Raw genomic sequence first — 19,976 nt, 5'->3', positions numbered from 1 at the left:
ATTGAGTTCATTTCAAGTATAAAAAATGAATTTTTAAAATGTTTTCCCCCCTCCTTGTCTAATAAAGACTCACACCAACTGATATTTCACACTTAAGTGCCAGAAGCATTTGGAGGAGTTGTTTTGGTAAGTGGTAAGCATTTTTTCCACTGAAGTTATAATGACACAATGATAGAAAACATATTTTGGTTCCTGTAGACAGTGAAAAATAGCAAGAAAGTAAAGCTAGCACTCTTGAGAGCAGTTTGTAGTGCTTATAAAACTGGGAGCTTTTTCTTTAGTGCTTGTTCCTAAACCACTATAATGTTACTGATAAAATTCCTAATATCAGGTGACATAACTGCAGGGAGACCTGCAGTATTTAACAGATGTGACAGATGAATGTTTGGATTCCTATCTACCTAATCTCATTTGGTTGAGACTTCATAAACTGAAATGTGAGAAGTTTCTGATGCATCATCTTATCTAAATTCCACTTTAACTTGTACACAATGTATCTTTTTAACCTTTTCAATTAAATTCAGAAAACATTTATGAAGTATGTGTGGTTTTCAAGGCTCCATACAAAGAACACTGGGTGTTACAATAATTAGAAACAACAACAAGAAGAAGCATTTATAGAATGCTTTTAGATTTGCAGAATACTTTACATACATTATCTCATTTCATTATCTCACAATCCATCTGGTTGATGGATGATATAATTGCTATTATACAGATAAGGAAACCAGTAAACAGAGGTTAAACAACTTGTTGGAGGTCCCACAGCTAGTAAATGTCTGAGACAGGATTAGAATTCAGGTCTTCTTGACTCCAAGTCCAGCACTCTCTCCACTGTCCTTCATTGCTGCTCAGTACATTACAAGTACCTAGCATGGAATAGGTACTTGCAGCAAGTAAATTTAAATGAGAAATTATCACTGTGCTGAAGGAACTTTCTTTTTATTTTTAAAAATTTATTTTACTTTTAATTTATGGTATAAAACAAGCAATTCCATAAATTAAAAATGATTGCACATGAAACTGCAAATCTATTAGGCACAACTTATTATTCCTTTTAAATATATAATAAAGTTGTCATGTAATTTTTTTCCTTTTTTTCTTCCCTCCCACTCCCTAACCTGGAGATGGCTACCATTAGACATAAATATGTGTATGTATAGGTGTAGGTGTGTAGGTGTGTAGGTGTACGTGTACGTGTACGTGTACGTGTAAGTGTAGGAGTAGATATATATATGCATATATGTATGTATATTCATGTGTATGTGTATATTTATGTATGTATGCACATATGTGTGTGAATATCTATATCTAGATATAGAAACACATACTTATTCAGTTCTTTCTCTGGATTTAGACAGCCTCTTCCCTGAAGGAACTTTTAAATCAATAGGAATGACAAATACTTCAGTTAGCTCAATCAGTATTTATTAAATGCCTTAGATTCATAGGATGTTGTGGTGTTTGCTATTTATAGAAATAACGATGACAAATGATTCTTTCCCTCAAGAATCTTATATTAAATATTTGCAAATATCAACAATAAAAATAGAATAAATTGCATATGAAGTACAAAGTGTTGTTGGAGATATCTGTTTAACCTAGGTTGGACTAGTTCTGCCTTCAAGGAGAAAGAAAACAATCCTTGAAATTTGGTTAATTTGGGGGGAATATGACTTCCTGGACATCTGGATGGCAAAAGGCCTACTAATGGTCCTCCTTGGGATTAATGGGATCCCTGCAGCTGCTGTAAGAGTCCATATACATACCTTTGTGATTGGATATTGCCACTATGACTGCTGCACAAGAAGAGTGAAGTTGCATCTATCCGTACCAGTTTTGTAATCTTATAATTTTCTTTTTTATTGTTGAGTAAACTTCTTTTTATTTGTTATGTGATCTATGAGTATTTTAATGTATTCTAATACCAAGACTTGACCACTGGACTGGCCTAAATTAAGCTTATCCCACAACAGTGGGCATTAGTCAGCAGGATGAATCAGAATGACCAATTTGTGATTGATTTCTTTATGGAAGAGGGAGAGTGGCAATGTAGAAGAAGAGGAGCCTCAGATGATTGGATGGCTGGATACAGGGATTTATGTCTGTTGCCACCATGCTTCTGGCTCCATAAAAGGAGACTACTCAGTAGGGTAGGAAGGAAGCCCTTGGCCCCATACAATTAACATGCTGGGTGCTGTAAGGAGGTTAATTGGGGAAATTAAGGTATCACAAGGACAAGTATTCCCTATTTTTTTTACTGGTTTTTGAAAAGTTGGATCACTAGCAACAGATCTTTGAGTGGTTCTTTTGAGTAGTCAGCCATGAAAGAATTATATCCTATAGATACAAGGAAAACTTACAGCACTGGTAGTAACACAAGTGAAAAAAAGATTGTTTTTGGTACATTGGGTCTATGTCATTCTACTATGTCCCCTATTCCATATTGAGGACCTTCTATGACCTATGATCTATCTGTATCAGGAGGAATGAGATCTCACCTCGGGCAGAGAAAGTAATTTCTGATTTTAGCTATAGGGCTCCCATGGTGTACCACTGTATAGGTTTTGACAGAACAACTAATAAGATTTGAGCAAAAGATTTGGACAGCCACTGTAGCAGTCCTGAGAAATAAAGTTGTCTTTGCAAGCTAGCCTTCTGGAAATGGCAGAAGAAAGTCCCTCTATCCTGATAATTCCCTCTCTAGGAAGAGGCTTTTGATGTGGTTCCTGAAACATTGGTGTAATAAGAGAAAACTCTATTACCAATCTCTGGGAATGCTAGGAAAAAGTATATTATGATATCCATTACCAGAGCAATAAGAGCCCTTCAGCCCCACCTAAGCCTGAAGCATCCCCCAAAGATTCCAAACACATTTGGATATAAGGGATGCTATTGGATACCGAAGCTAGGTTACCAACACATTAGGTGACTCTCAGTGCATCCATGATGATATTCCAGTTTCCATGGAGTGGTGTTAAAAGTTGAGATTTTGTATGTGTTCTTATGGCAATCTCTATGATAGTTATCATGCATAGGGTCAAATGGGAATCTTTGGAGCTGACTTATACCATTAGGAATTTTGTTACATGGACTTTTTGGGGACTCTGGTGCAAGGCACCAGAATAAATTTAAATTTATTCTTAACTGAAGAAATAAAATGAGATTTCCATAACATGGTAGAATAGAAAAAAAAGATGATTTCACAAGAAATTGTATCTCTTATATACAATTTGTTATTTCTTTTAAATATATATTAAAGTTATCATGTAATTTTCTTTCCCCCCTTTTTCTTCCCTTTTTCCCCTCCCCTGCTTTAGAGATGGTTACCATTAGCCATAAATATGTATACATAAAATCATCTTCTACATATTTCTATTTATCAGTTCTTTTTCTGGATGCAGATAGTGTTCTCCTTCATAGGTCCTTTGTAGTTAATTTGGGCATTTATTATAGTCAAAATTACTTAGTTGCTCAAAGTTGTTTTTGGTAGCTTTTTTTTTTAATGCATGGGGCAATGAGGGTTGAATGACTTGCCCAGGGTCACACAGCTAGTGTCAAGTGTCTGAGGTCAGATTTTGAACTCAGGTCCTTCTGAATTCAGGGCTAGTGCTTTATCCACTGTGCCACCTAGCTGCCCCCTTCAAAGTTGTTTTTAAAACATTTTTGCTGTTATTGTATAAAATGTTCTCTTGGTTCTATTTAGTTCACTATTAATTATTTCCACACATGTTTTTCTCTTTTTTAAAAAAATTTCTTCCCATTTGTGCTTCATTTTTTCAGCAATAATAATTTTTATTTATAGTTTTGAGTTCCAATTTTCATCTTTCCCTCTATCCCCTCCCCACTCCCCAAAGTGGCAAGCAGTCAATTATGAGCTATACATATGTGATTATGTAAAACATTACCATACTAGTCATTTTGCACAAAAAAAAAAAACCTGAATAAAAGAAAACAAATAAAAGAAAGTGAAAGCAGCATGCTTCAGTTTGTGCTCAATCAATATCAGTTCTTTCTTTGGAGGAGGATAGTATGTTTCATCAATAGTTTTTTGGGATTATCTTGGATAATTGTATTGCTGAGAATAGTTAAGTCATTCACAGTTCTTAATCAAACAACACTGCTGTCTCTGTATACAATGTTCTTTTGGTTCTGCTCACTTCACTATACATCAGTTCATACAAGTCTTTTCAGGCCTTTCTGAAATCATCCTGCTTGTCATTTCTTACAGCACAATAATATTCCATCACTATCATATACCATAGCTTGTTTAGCCATTCCCCAATTGATGGGCATTCCTTTGATTTCCAATTCTTAGCAACCACAACAAAAGAGTTGCTATAAATATTTTTGTACAGATAATTCTTTTTCTCTTTTTGTCGATGTTTTTTGGGATATAAACCTAGCAGTGATATTGCTGGATCAAAGGGTATGCACAGTTCTATAGCCCTTTGGCCATAGTTCCAAATTGTTCTCCAAAATGGTTGGATCTTTTCACAACTTCACCAACAGTGGATTGGCATCCCAGCTTTCCCACATCCCCTCCAACATTCAATATTTTCCATTTTTGTTATATTTGCCACTCTGATAGGTGTAAAGTGATGCCTCAGAGTTATTTTAATTTGCATTTCTCTGACCAATAGTGATCTAGAGCATTTTTTTCATGATTGTAGATAGTTTTGATTTCTTTGTCTGAAAATTGCCTGTTCATATCTTTTGACCACTTATCAATTGGGGAATGACTTATATTTTTATAAATTTTATTCAGTTCTCTATATAAATGAGAAATGAGGCCTTTATCAGAGATACTTGTTTCAAAAATTCTTTCCCAGTTTTCTGCTTCCCTTGTAATCTTGGTTACATTAGCTTTGTTTGTGCAAAAACTTTTTAATTTTATATAATCAAAATGATCTATTTTACATTTTGTTTTCCTCTCTATATCTTCTTTAGTCCCAAATTCTTCCTCTGCTCATAAATCTGACAGATAAATGATTTCATGCTCTCTTATTTTGCTTATGGTATCATCCTTTATGTGTAAATCATGTACCCGTTTGACCTTATTTCAGTATACAGTGTAAGGTGTTAGTCTATACCTAGTTTCTGCGAGTTTTTGTTCTAAAAGCTTGGATCTTTGGGCTTATCATATACTAGATTACTATAGTCATTTATATAGTATAGTTTGTACCTATTCTTTTCCAGTGATTCAACTCTCTATTCCTTATCCAGTACCAGATTGTTTTGATAATTACCACTTTATAATATGGTTTGAGATCTGGTCCTGCTAGACTACCTTCTTTTGTATTTTTTTTCATTGATTCCCATGATATCCTTGAGCTTTTGTTTTTCCAGATGAATTTTGTTATTATTTTTTCTAGATTTATAAAATATTTTTGATAGTTTGATTGGTATAATACTAAATAAACTAACTTAGGTAGCATTTTCATTTTTATTATATTGGCTTAGCCTACTCATGAGCAATTAATATTTTCCCAATTGTTTAGATCTGACTTTATTTGTGTGAAAAGTGTTTTGTAGTTCTGGTCATATTAGTTCCTGTGTTTGACTTGGCAGGTAGACTCCTAAGTATTTTATATTGGCCACAGTAATTTTTTTTTTTTGTTTTTTGTTTTTTGTGGGGCAATGGGGGTTAAGTGACTTGCCCAGGGTCACACAGCTAGTAAGTGTCAAGTGTCTGAGGCCAGATTTGAACTCAGGTACTCCTGACTCCAGAGCTGGTGCTTTATCCACTGCGCCACCTAGCTGCCCCCACAGTAATTTAAAAATGTAATTTCTCTTTCTATATGTTGTTGCTGGACTTTGTTGGTAGTATATAGAAATGCTGATGATTTATGTGGGTTTATTTTGTATCCTGCTACTTGGATAAAGTTCTTAATAATTTCAAGTAGATTTAAAAAATTTTTTTGGTGGGGGGACAATGAAGATTAAGTGACTTGCCCAGGGTCACACAGCTAAGTGTCAAGTGTGTGAGGCTGTATTTGAACTCAGGTCCTCCTGAATTCAGGGCCGGTACTTTTTTCCACTGTGCCACATAGCTGCCCTCAAATATATTTTTAGTTGATTCTCTAGGATTTTCTAAGTATAACATCATATCATCTGCAAAGGGTGATAATCCATGTATTTCTTTCTAAAATAAAAAGCTCATTATTTCTTTGTTTTTTTGTTTTGTTTTGGTGAGGCAATTGGGGTTAAGTGACTTGCCCAGGGTCACACAGCTCATAAGTGTTAAGTGTCTGAGGCCAGATTTGAGCTCAGGTCCTCCTGAATCCAGGGCCAGTGCTCTATCCACCTAGCTGCCCCAAAGCTCACTATTTCTTACAGCACAGTAGTATTCCATCTACTTATTAATTTTTGTGGAACCATGAACTGAGCCATCTATTTTGTAGAGCAATTTGGAATTATGGCCAAAGAGTTATTAAACTGCCTATGTCCTTTGACCCAGCAATGCCACTACTTTGTCTATTTCTAAAGATGATTGGGGAAAAGGGAAAAAACCTATATGTTATAAAATATTTATAGCAGCTCTCTTTGTGGTGGCAGAGAACTCGAAATTGCAGGAATGCCCATCAACTGGGGAATGGCTGAACAAATTGTGATATTTGGATAGCTAATATTTATATAGCATTTATGATATACCAGGCACTATGCTAAGTACTTTATTCTTGTTAAGGGCTAAAGGGTGGGGTTTGGAGAGGAGGGGAGGGACCAGTGCAACTAGAATCAGACTTGGTTTTGAACTCAGGCCTGGATTCCTCTTCCCCTACTTTGCCTCCAGGCGTTAGGGGATTAAAAACTTCGAGAGGGTGGGTCATTGCCTCCAGGCATGCAAAATTAGAGAATCCCTCAACATTAGAATTTGAAAAAAATACAGGAGTGCAAGGGTTCTCTGAAAAAGCATGGCTGGGAGAGGGGGGGATATTTATATTCCCTTGTGTAAGTACCTTGCTGGCTCCTCCAACAAAAATTAAAGGAAAAATAGAAAACCCACAGAAACAAAGCATTAACATGATCTTATCTCCCATTTGTCTGGTTAAACAGACTAAAATAAAAAATAGGGTAATTAGGGAGTTTAAAAGGTCCATTTGAAAAAATTTAAAGGGAAAACACAGCCAGTTAGCCAGTACTTAGTAGTTAAAGGGAGAGGGTAGGGGAAATTTCTTACCCAACCAGAAGATCAGAAGACTCAGGTTTAGCTTTCCTCTTCGTGGTCAGCCATCTGTTAAGGGCTAAAATTCTAGCTAGTCTGTCTAAAATATTTAATGAGTGGTCGCCAATAAATTATAAGCTTTAGCAAGAGTTAGACTTTTAAGCATTTATTAAGGAGAATAAGAATTTGGTAAAGAGAGAGAAAGGCCTAGATTCCTATCTATTAAAGGGAGAGCACATTTCTAGCTCCCCTCTCCACCAGAGTCCAAAGGCCAGAGAGTGAGACTGAGTGCCAGTCTCTTCCTTCCTCCTCCCACTAGCCTGCGTCACTTCCTGATGCCAAAGAAAAGACTCCTGGTCTTGCCCTCAAAGACCTTCACTTCATGGGTGGAACTCTTCTACAGTAAGTCTCCAGCAGGTGGTGTCATTCCATTTGTTACATTCTCTCATATGAGCCTCACAAAAACCCTAGAAGACAGATACTATTATCCTTATTTTATAGATGAGGAAGCTGAGGCAAAAAGAAGCCAAGTAATTTGTGCAGGGTCACATACCTAGTAAGTGTCTGAGGCTGGATTTAAACTTAGGTCTTTTATGACTTTAGGCATAGCACTCTATCCACTGGGCTACCTAGCTTCCTCCAGAAAATAATATCTCCAAAGCCATTTAAGTGATCAAAGGTGCTCTAGAAAACCATTAGCACTTTATCACCAAAGGGTGGGATGTGAGAGGAGCAGTATCTACGGCATAAGCTAAGTTTGCTCAATTAAGTATGCTAAACTACTGAACAAGTATTGAAACTATTCTCAAGATTTAATTGATTTAGGAGACTCAAACCATTGATGCATCATCCTGGTGGCCTAAGTACAAATGCCAGCTTAGAAGGCAGAAATTCTCTCCCAGGCTTGTATAGCATGCTAGCACAGCCACCAAACGAAAAGGTACTTTTAGTTGAATGTATCCTTACTGAGTATCCCTTTCATGCTATGGCCAACTAATTCTCCTTTTGCCAACTGTTAAATGACCTATAAGTAATTTATTTTGTTTAAAAGCTGAATCTGAATCACTATCTTGTCTTGGGTCAGGTTTGGCCTACAACTCACCTGTAGCCCTAAGGTTTTTTTTTCATACAATCTTTATCTATTTTTAAAAAACTCATTTTTAAGTAATTGGGTTGACTGACTTACCCAGGGTCACATAGCCAGTATGTGTTGTTATAAGCTGGATTTGAACTCAAGTCCTCTTGACTCTAGGGCCATTGATCTATCCACCATTCCACCTAGGTCCCCCTTCTTTATACAATCTTTTTTTTTTTTTTTTTTTTTTTTGCAGGGCAATGGGGGTTAAGTGACTTGCCCAGGGTCACACAGCTAGTAAGTGTTAAGTGTCTGAGGCCGGATTTGAACTCAGATACTCCTGAATCCAGGGCCGGTGCTTTAACCATTGCGCCATCTAGCTGCCCCCTCTTTATACAATCTTAACAACAATTATACATCTAGGTATTGTGCAATAACTAAAGGGATACACCTGATTTTTAAAATTGTCCTTTTATGCTAGGTGGTAGAGTAGATAGCGTGCTAGAACTGGAGTCAGGGAGATGAGTTCAAATCTAGCCTCAGACATGTAATAGTTGCATGACCCTGGGAAAGTCACTTATCCTCTCTCTCAGTTTTCCATTCTACAAAATGGGGATAATAATAGCACCTACCTTTCAGGGTGATTGTGAGGATCAAATGAGATAATATATGTAAATCACTTTGAAAATGTTAACATGTTATATAAATACTTGCTTGCCATTATTATTAGTTGCTATACTTGCTCTATAACTAGCATCAAATTTCCCTTTATTATATTCTTATAATATTTGTTGATGAGGATTCCAGGCAGAATTACTACAACAAGCTATTTAGTCTCACAAAACAGCTGAAATATGTTAAAAATATGTTAAACAGGGGCAGCTAGGTGGTGCAGTGAATAAGGCACTGGCCCTAGATTCAGGAGGATCTGAGTTCAAATATGACCTCAGAAACTTGACACTTACCAGCTGTGTGACCCTTAGCAACTCACTTAACCCTCATTTCCCTGGAAAAAAAAAAACCTAAAACCAAAAAAAAAAACCCAAACCCCAAACCCTTGGGCATCTAAAAATATGTTAAACATATTTAGGTTTATATATATGTATATATGAAAACTTGAGTAAACTAGTACTATAATTATTGTTATAATTCTTATATTTTTCATCATCATAATACAATATAAAATTAAAGCATTATAATTCCTGTACACAATGGAATCATTATTTATAATTATTATAATCACTGTTTATTATTATAAAAAAGTTTTCAACTTTGCTTCCTTATTCAGACGTAGATCCTTTAGAGAAGAATTGGAAATAAATAGTGGAATGTTTTATTGTAACTGACAATTTAATTGACAATTATATAATAATGACAATTCATACCTGTTAAATAAAATGGAAATAGGAAAAATGGATGTATGGTTAATGATGAAGAGGAAGAAAATGTGTTCATAGCTCTGGGCCAGTATCTGGTTTTCCTTTGAACTAACTTATCTGTGGGATAATAAGATCACTGGGATGACTTAATGGTAGGCATAAAACCATCCTGAATGTCTCTGGAAGTCCCTTAGCTCCTAGATGAATCTTTGCTACTTGTTCAGTCTCTGACAATCTGGTTAATATTAAGGGAGGGAGAGTGTGACTCTTTCTTTTTCTCATTCCTCTCTACCTAACTGTTCCCTCTCATTCTACTACAGACTTAAATTTCTGGTTCCTCAAAAAACTTCTGAAGTTTACCCCTCAAAAGCAGTTGCTAGAATGATCTTTCTGGAATCTGCTCCTCTGATATTGTTGTTCATCCTTCATTTTTTTTTCTTTTTTTTTTTTTAGTGAGGCAATTGGGGTTAAGTGACTTGCCCAGGGTCACACAGCTAGTAAGTGTTAAGTGTCTGAGGCCGGATTTGAACTCAGGTACTCCTGACTCCAGGGCCGGTGCTCTATCCACTGCGCCATCTAGCTGCCCCGTTCATCCTTCATTTTTGAAGAGGACTACTGATATCACAGGTGATGTCTTCCCTTGCTTGTGAATTGGATTTAAGTGAGACAGAATTATACAAAGTTCTCAGCCCTACTATTTCTTCCTGAATCATTAAAGTCCAGTTGCTAACAAAAAGTCAAGATGCCCAGTAATAGTACGTGATTCAGTGGATAAACTTGGCATCTTTGATGTCTGACCAAGCTCTTCTCTAAGTCTTGTTTTCTGCTTTCATCCATTGGCTTACAGCTTATGTTTTTGATGGATTCTTTCAAAGAGGCATTATCACCTAATAAATATATGAGACCATAGAGCATCTCCTACTTAGGGTTGGAGTGTGAGATGTCCCTCTTATACTTCATTAGTGAAAATGGAGAGCCCTATTTTCACACCTATCCATGGTGGATAGTCAACTAAATGTAATCTAAAGTTATATATTGCATGTATGTCTAGTGTTTTTTCTACTTTAATTCTTGGCCCAAGTACTTAATTCATGAATCCATACATTGGCAGTAGAGTGGGGAATGGTCCTTTCACTGCATTCTTCTGAAAATGTCGATATAGCCACAAGAAAAGACACATTAATAGGCTTTCCATATGGGGAGAGTTGTTAAATGCTCCCAAAATTAAGAAAGAGTAAATGGGGGGGGGTAATTAGGTGACACAGTGGATAAAGCACTGGCCTTGGATTCAGGAGGACCTAAGTTCAAATCCATCCTCAGACACTTGACACTAGCTATGTGACCCTAGGTAAGTCACTTAACCCTCATTGCCCCACGAAAAAGGTAAATAGCTATACAAAAAAACGTGAAGGATTCATATAGTGCCACTCTTTGAGTCTCTCATTATATGTGATCTTAGCAAAGCATATGAGAGCTCAGAATAAAGACTGGGTAAATTCACACAGTATGTTTTCTATACTAACATAATTCGTCACGATCACTTAGAAAGTAACAATTATTCATGCTTTCCTTGTGTTTCTTGTTTGTGTAGCTAAGTTGAAATTATACTTATATACACCCTTCTTAGCATCTTACTGAAGTGAAAGCCAGTGGGATGTGGTTTATGGGCAGTTCCAGTATTTGCTTAGGTGTTAAGTAGAGCTTGGTTTGGTACATCAAGGTCGACCAATAGGCCTGCTTTTCCCTGTCTAAATTTTGGAATTAAGTGAAACTGACTTAAAGGAGAGGAACATATTGTACTGTACTTCTTACAGAGGAAAACTATCCCCATAACACTTTGTATGAGCTAACATTAGACATGGTAATTAAATTCAGTGGTGGTTCCAAGATTAATAGATGTTTTACTTCAAGTGCTTTGCTGCTAGAACAAAATCAAATAGAAGGAAAATGAAGGGAAAATGCATCTTATCCTTTTCATTTCTTAAAAAACCACAGGAAATCATTTTGTAACTAACCTTTAGAAGAGGCCCACTATACGAGCTAGTGAGGTGGCCTGTTCTCTTTTAGATTCGGGTAATTTCCAAGCCTACTGGCTGAAGAATTGCGTAGTGAAGCTGCTGCCTGAGCTCTGTTTAAACATATGACAGAACCAATCATCCTTCACATTATTTTCCCACTTAATTCAAATTGGAGCCCGTTGCTCCCAAATTATAGATTTAATAAGCATGAAAGCAATTAGGCAACACAGGTTAACTTTGTTGAGGAAAATTTTCTTTCTAGCTCATGTTTTGGCTTGCTTTAAAACAGGACAGGAGCTACACATTCTCTTCGGTTTTATGGCTCTTCTAGTATTATTTTTATTCCTCTAGGTACCATTTACTGCCTGGTTGTCCTTGGTTCAGTCACTTCTGTTGGCCTCCATTTCTTCATATGTAAATGAGAAGTCTGAATTAGGTGTCCTCTAAGGTTTCTTCCAGTTCTAGTATATGATCCTATGATTCCATGAGCTTCTCTACTGGAAGATTGAGGATTAAGAGATCCTGTCAGTTATTTTGTTGTCTTCTAGAATTTGGCCTCAGACACTTACTAAGCTGTGTGACACTGGGCAAGTCACTTACCTCTGTTTGCCTCAGTTCCTCATCTGTAAAATGGGCTGGAGAAGGAAATGGCAAATCACTCCAGTATTTTTGCCAAGAAAATCTCAAATGGGGGTCACAAAGAGTTGGATAGGACTGAAACAATTCAGTAACAACAACAAGAATATGGTAGATTTTGGTGAACTGGAATGTGTACAAAAAGAAACCCTAGAAATATCAAGCAGCTGTAAAAATATTTATAACATATTATAATAATAATGCACAATTCATCCTAAGGCTATACAGTTCACTGGATATAACATAGGGTTCATCTGTGCCCTAATTTATATCCATGCCCAATTTGCAAATCCAAAAGTTTGCCAAGTGCAAGCATTCATTCTGTAGTAAATATCTTTTATCTTTTATTCTTTCCTTTTTTTGTACCATAGTTTAATGGTTTCTGGTTTTAGGAATCCAAACACACTAGGTAGTGCCAGATAGCCCTCATGTTTAAAAAATAAAAGTATCAGTTTGATAAAAAGCATCATCATCATCCTTAAAAGTTGTAATTGATATAACTGAGATTCTATGGGATGGTAAACCCATACATACATTTAAGTGGTGTATCCTAGAAACCACAGCTTCAGTCATAGAGATAGCAGTAACAGATGGAAGAGAAAGCATACAACTTCATAGGATTTCAAACTGCCATTTACAGTCATTTTTCTGGAAGTTACAAGGTGTTCTATCTCCTTGGAAAGCTTGAATACCCTGTATGTTGCCAGACTCAACTCAATCTCAAATATTTCTGACCCTTTTTCCCCAGAGACTTCCCTTCTCTGAATGGTTACTTTCCCTCTGAGTTTCTACTCAGTATGTTTCAGTTTAGAATGTTAATCTTAAGGCAGTATTTAATTCTCTCTTTGTTACAGGGATGACTAAGTATGATCTTGGGGAAGTGTGATATACTGAAAGAGTATGGGTGCCAATGAGACTTGGGTTCTAAAACTAGCTCTGTCACTAACTATATGACTTTGAGCCTGCTTAAGTCTCATTTTTCTCATCAAAATGAGGGGATTGGACTTTTGGATCTTTTTCCCAAAGAGATCATAAAAAGGGAAAGGACCCACATGTATAAAAATATTTATAGTTGCTCTTTTTGTGGTGGTAAGGAATTGGAAATTGAGGGGTTGCCCATCAATTGGGGAATGGCTGAACAAGTTGTGGTATATGAATGTAATGGAATTCTATTGTGCTGTAAGAAACAATGAGCAGGAGGAGTTCAGAGAAACCTGGAAGGACTTGCATGAACTGATGATGAGTGAGATGAGCAGAACCAGAAGAACATTGTACACAGTATCATTAACATTGTGTGTTGATCCACTGTGATGGACTAGATTCTTCTCACCAATGCAATGGTACAGAAGAGTTCCAGGGGACTCATAATGGAAGGGGATCTCCAAATCCAGAAAAAAAAAAAGAACTGTGGAAAATAGATGCTGATTGAACCATAGTATTTCTTTTGTTTTTGGTGCTGTTGTTTTTTCTATTTTGAGGTTTTTCCTCATTGTTCTGATTCTTCTCTTATAACATGACTAATGAAAAAATATGTTTAATGCTATTTTATATATATATATATATATATATATATATATATATATATATATATATATATATATATATATCAGATTACCTGCTATCTGGGGGAGGGGGGAGGGAGGAGAGGGAGGGAGAAAAATCTGAAATTGGAAAGTTTGTATAAACGAATGTTGAGAACTATCGTTACATGTAACTGGAAAAAAAATAAAATACTTTTATCAGAAAAAAATGAGGGGATTGGATTAAAGACCACATTAAGTTCCAAGAATCTTGGGTTCTGAAGAGCATTAATAGGTGGCAGTACTTTAGGATTCTTTTGTTACCTGTACACTGTAGCAGTCTAGGACTGTAGCTACTGCAGGCATTATCCATATTTTTCAGATGAAGAAACTAAAATTTAGAAAAGTTAAGTGACTTGCTTATGATCACAATTAGCAAGTGTTGATGCCAGTACTTGTATGCAGGATTTTTTTTCTTAACTTCAAGTCAAAAGCAAAGGAATGTAAGCTCTTTGAAGGCAGGGTTGTCTCACATTTGTATTTGTATCCTTAACACCTAGAATACTGTTTGTCAATCAGTAAGAACTAGGGTCAATACAAAAGCATTTATTAAGTTCAATTATATTTTTTCTATACTATTTTATTATCCTAAGGTGAAAAAGATGCCAGCATGTATTTAGCTCAGTGAAAACTCATCAGTATATCTCAAAATGCATACTTTACTGAAATAGATCACCAATATGTTATTTACTTATGAAAAAATGTATTTTTTCACTTAGTAAATGTATATTATATATGATAAAATGGAAATATAGTTCATGGATGGTGGCATAGGCTTCTCTGTTCTTTTACTACTCTGAAATCATATTGAAGCAATCAATGACTGATTATCTCAATATTCAGAGTGGTATTATTTGGGTTGCAAACAAAAGAAAAATGAAGAGATAATGTAATTGATCTGTTGGCATTGATTCATCTGCTGCTTCAACCACTCACTGTGAATTTCAGCTGCTAAAATATCATCTTGTTTTCTAATGCATTAGGTTGGTTGGATGATGGGCTGCCTTTACCATTTAGGTTATGGCTTTGATCTACTCATTAGCACCAACAGAGTATTATATAGTTTTTTTACTCTAATTATGGCCACTTTAGTTACAGTGAAAACTCATGTGGGCTCTCAGCTAATAGTTTAATATAGCATCATCATCAGGAGAAAGCATTTTGGACTCTTAAGAGAAAATGGTCATTATGTATAGCATGTGTGTATATGAACATGCACACATGTTTGCATACTAAACATAACATATTAGTACGTGATTGAAAAGTTTTAAAGTTCATCCCTTCTCTGTCAGGAGGTGAGTGTTGTGTTTCATATTAATTCTTATGTACTCATGGCTTATCAATGAATGGGTTGATGCATTGATTAGAGTTCCAAAGTCTTTCAAAGTTGCTTTTTTCTAAAATGTTGTTATTGTATAAATTGTTCTCTTGTTTACTTTTCTCTTCATTAGATCAAAGTAGTCTGTCCAGTTTCCTCTGAAACAGTCCATTTCATTCTTTCTTGTGGTGCAGTAATATTCTATTACCTCCATATACCACAATTTGTTTAGCCATCCCCTCATAAGAGGATTTTTTTAGTTTCCTTTTTTTTGTTAAAATAAAAAGTTACAATATGTAGACCTTCTCCCTTTCTTTGGTTTCTTTGAAGTATAGACAAAATAGTTATATAATTAGGTCAAAGGGTAGGCACAGCTGCATAACTTTCTGGGCATAGTTCTACATTGTTTCCAGAAGGACAGAACTAACCTGGTCCACCAACACTATACTAATGTGCCCCTTTTCCCACAGCCCCTGCAATATTTGTCATTTTTCTCTTTTGTCATCTTTGTCAGTGATGGGTGGGAGGTGTAATATCAAAGCTGCTCTAATTTGAATTTCTCTAATTATTAATGACTTAGACTATTCATTATGATTGTTGATATCTTGGATTTCTTTGAAAACTGTCTATTCACATCCTTTGACAATTTAAATATTGGGAAATGACTCTTAGTTTTATAAATTTGATCAGTTCTTATTTATCTCAAATAGGAGACTTTTATCAGAAAAAAATGCTGCAAACTTTCCACCCCCCCCCCCCGCCAGTTACCTGTTTCTGAGATGGACATATTTAGAATGGGATGCTGAAATTCCCTCTTAAAGCTTGATGACATTAATCCAACAAATAGACCAACTATACCAAAGCAAAGTAATTTGAAACAGCTGCTATCTGCCATACCCATCATGAACAAACACAATCTTCTACAGTATTCAACAAGGAGTATAAAAACACTTCAATACTTATACAGAATAGTTTATCTTGCTGTCATTTGCCATGTTCAGGACCGGGAAGGAAAAGATGGTGCTATATATGAATGCCTTTAAGGATAGGTTTCTAATAATCTGAGGTACAAATGACTTGAGAAAACCATTGGAGACTTAATTGGAAAAAAGCCATTGGAAGATAATATCAATATTCCACCAGTATACTCAGTAGAAATCTTGACATCCACATTGCCCAAATAAAGGGGATGGAAAACAAACATATAGATGAATGGAATGGGGGAGGGGTTCTTTATCTTTTTTTGTATCACAGACCATTCTGGCAGGCGGGCAATGGTTATGGATGGACCTCTTCTTGGAGAATGTCTTTAAGTGCATAGGGTTACAGATAAAAACAATTATATTGAAATAATGTTTAAGAAAGTAAAGAAAAGTTTAAAGGCTCCAGATTAAGAAATACAGATATATAAGGTTGAAAGGGAAGGGAATGAGAATTTATTAAATAATTCCTATGTTCCAGGCATTATACTAAGCAGTTTACAAGTATTATTTCATCCTTATAGCAACCCTGGGAGATGGATGATAACATTTCCCATTTTTATTACAGAGAAAACTGAGGTACACAGATATTAAATGATTTGCCCATAGTCACACAGCTAGGATCTGTCTGAGGCAGGACTGGAACCCAGGACTTTCTGATTCCAGGCCCAGTGCTTTATCTACTGCCTAGCAAAGAAACAAAGAAATTAGAGAAGAGAGAATCTCCACAGGAGGAGGTAAATATTATCCTGTTTGAAAGAAGTCCAGTGCAAGTGCCAGCCAGATTGAGAGGAAGCATTATGTAGTGAGAAGAAGATTTGGGATAAGAGAACTTGACTTCAAATCCCAGTTCTGCCTCTTGTTACCCATGGGAATATGGTCATTTACCTTTACCTATGTGGGATCCACTTTCTTTAGCTCTATAGTTAGGAGATTGGACTTGATGAACACTAAAATCCTTTCTGGCTCTAAATTTTTATTCAGAAAATTTTATGATTACAGAAAACTCATACACAGTTGACATGAAGAAAGAACATTCTCTGCAGTGACTGGCTCAAATGCTTCCCAGAGCACATGTATTGCTGCTTGATCACTTTATCATCTTCTCATGTAAGCTTGATTCTATTTTTCTCAACAGATGGCACCACATATTTATTACCAAATGATGAGAATACCATGACTACTATGTTAATGAAGGCGACACCACCCAAAAGCAACAAACCTCAAGTCAAGGATGATTTCAAATTATTGAAGTGAAAACTCACATTATTTCTCTATCTTAACAAACAGTAAATCACAAAAAGGAAAAGTTCAATCTGCTATCAGTTATTTCATAAAAAAGGATTTAGTTAACCTTTTTTTGAACATAATTTGTTGGGGTTTGTCTGGGTGTTGTTTAGAAAGTGTCTGTTATACCAAAATAAATCTATTATTAATAATGAAGAAATCAAAGTGAACAATCACTCCCAGAAAACAAAATAATTTGAAAGGTTATGCTTAAAGCTGGGCATGATGGTACACTCCTCTAATCTCTGCTACTGGGATCCTGACAGGCTTTGGAACTCTTGAGCTTGGGAATACTAAGGTTGCCATAGCATTAAAATCAGTTAGTAATGTAGATACATGCACAGTTGGGCACCGTTATGGTGAGGGGAGGAGGCATCATGGTACCTAGGGAGGAGCAAATAGAAAGAGAGAGAGAGACACAGAGGCAGACAGAGAAAGAGCAACATGTTAAGGCATAGTATACAACATCTCACTTTGGGCAATAGTGGCTCTAGTTTTAGGTCCCATATTTCTCCTAGATCCTCATGTCTTCTTCAGTACTAGTTCTTATTATAGAACCAGTACTTATTGTGTCCTGCCTTCTTTTCTTCCTCTGTTTAACCATTTTAAAACTTGTGTTTTCTGTAACTCCTATGGCAATTAGTGTCTGTATAATAATATTAATATGTCTTTACAGAATATAAACTACTTGATGAGAGTATATATTTCCATCTTTGTCTTATTATTTCCAGCACCTAGTACAGTGCTTGGTATATAGTAGCCATTTATTAAATTCTTACTGAATTAAAGCTCCTAAGGGGTGATTTTTCTTTTGTTCTTTTATAAAAAAGTTTGTTCATCCACACCTATTGAAGTTTAAGTACATTTGATTTTGTTCACATTTTCAAAACTGTGTGAGCATGTTTGGGGCCTAATTACAATGTAACTCAACTTGTTCAAGGCCTAGATGTAGGTAAAAAAAATGCAATTCCAGGCATAGGCAGTCTGAATAAAAAACTTGGTGAAGAACCTCCAATCAGAACTCAAGTGAATTAAATACCAAACCTTTTACCCTAGGATTTTTCAATTTTCTATTTGTAGAAACTACAGTTTGAGAGAAAAAGAATTTCCTTCTGGTTTTAGAACCATTTGACCTCAAATATATCCATTTGACCTCAAATGCAAAACAATTTCCTACTTCCATGTCTCTTTGTTGAACATTGTTTGTTGATTTATTGATTTTTGTAACTATGAATAAGTAATATATTGAGGCAATCATTTGTTAAAATACATTATAAGCCCCTTAAGGGTCTAGACTTTATAATTTTCTTTTGTATCTCAACCATAAACAGGGAATATTACGGAACACAGTAGGCACTCAGAAAAGGGTGGCTTGATAATTAGCTTATGAATAAATGGCTTTTAATGTATATTAATCAAAGGTACATTAATATCTTATTTTTCGAGTGCTGCTGATTCATTGTATTTTTTTCCTTTCTGTGTCTGCATATTTGTGTGTTTTGACATTCTTTGAGAAGAACTGATCTGTTTAAATGAGAGTTCTTGTGGGTTTTGTCTTCAATCTTTTGTGAGATCAGGAGAAAACATCCTTCTCAAAGCTTTGGAGAAGATATGCCAGCTCAGCTTTGCCAATGACCTTGAAATATGAGAAGATTTGCAGACAAAAGAGAAAGAGGGATAAGTCAATCATCAACTCAGCTGCTTCCCTTCTGTCTGTCCCTTTAAATGCAGTCTTGTCTGGTCTGTTGCTTCAGAATTCAGAATTCTATTCTGAAGAAGACCATTTGATCATCCAGGGTAAACATAATAGCCCTGTATCATTTAGGTGGTTAACCAGTGGCCACTGGAGAGCAAACAATGGCCTGGAATATTAGTTACTTATTAATAATTGATGGTTGGAATTCAGAGTTTTCATTTCCTAAAAGAAAAAGGGAGGGGTTACCAAAAGCATAGTGTGGGGGGGGAACAAATTCATTTATGATTAAAAGAAGGGGCTGGGAAGTCAGTACTGAAAGTAGGAAGAGAAATGATTTTATTTATATTTTTCATTTCTACATGAATTTATCTACATGTGCTAGAACTAGTACAGAGAGGCTCAATTGGAGGTGAAACACTATGACTCCATTGCTTTGTAGAAACACCAATTGTAGTTGATGGCAATTCAAAGGCAGATCAATCATTATCACTGTTCTTCCCAGGGGTGCATCTTATTGCACTATCAATTACACCTGTGTGTGCTTTAGCCAAGTATATGTTTGCCTACATCTGTTCTGACTGCTTGGTTTTCTTTGATCATTCAGTATGATTGTCCCTAGGTAAAATTAAGCTACTTTTGAAGAGTCCTGACATTACATCTGCATTTCCAGACCCATTTGGAACATCTCTGCAAGGACAAATTACAAAACAAAACAAAAAAATTCAATGATGCAAAATCCATTGAGAAAATATCAAATGTCTGTGTTCAGACTCAGAAGTTTTTAGTAGCAAAGGAACTAAAACCATTCTCCCTTAAATTGGGTACCAGAATAAAAAATAGAA

The 19,976-nt window shown here is 35.8% G+C and overlaps 1 pseudogene; it reads left to right on the top strand.

Moving 5' to 3' along the window:
- Window positions 1–19,976, top strand: part of LOC122749702 — a 327,223-nt pseudogene that overhangs the window by 258,942 nt on the left and 48,305 nt on the right.

Source organism: Dromiciops gliroides, chromosome 3 (genome assembly GCF_019393635.1).
Source record: "Dromiciops gliroides isolate mDroGli1 chromosome 3, mDroGli1.pri, whole genome shotgun sequence".
In the NCBI taxonomy this organism is placed as follows: Eukaryota; Metazoa; Chordata; class Mammalia; order Microbiotheria; family Microbiotheriidae; genus Dromiciops; species Dromiciops gliroides.
This window is presented reverse-complemented; position numbering and strand designations above follow the sequence as displayed.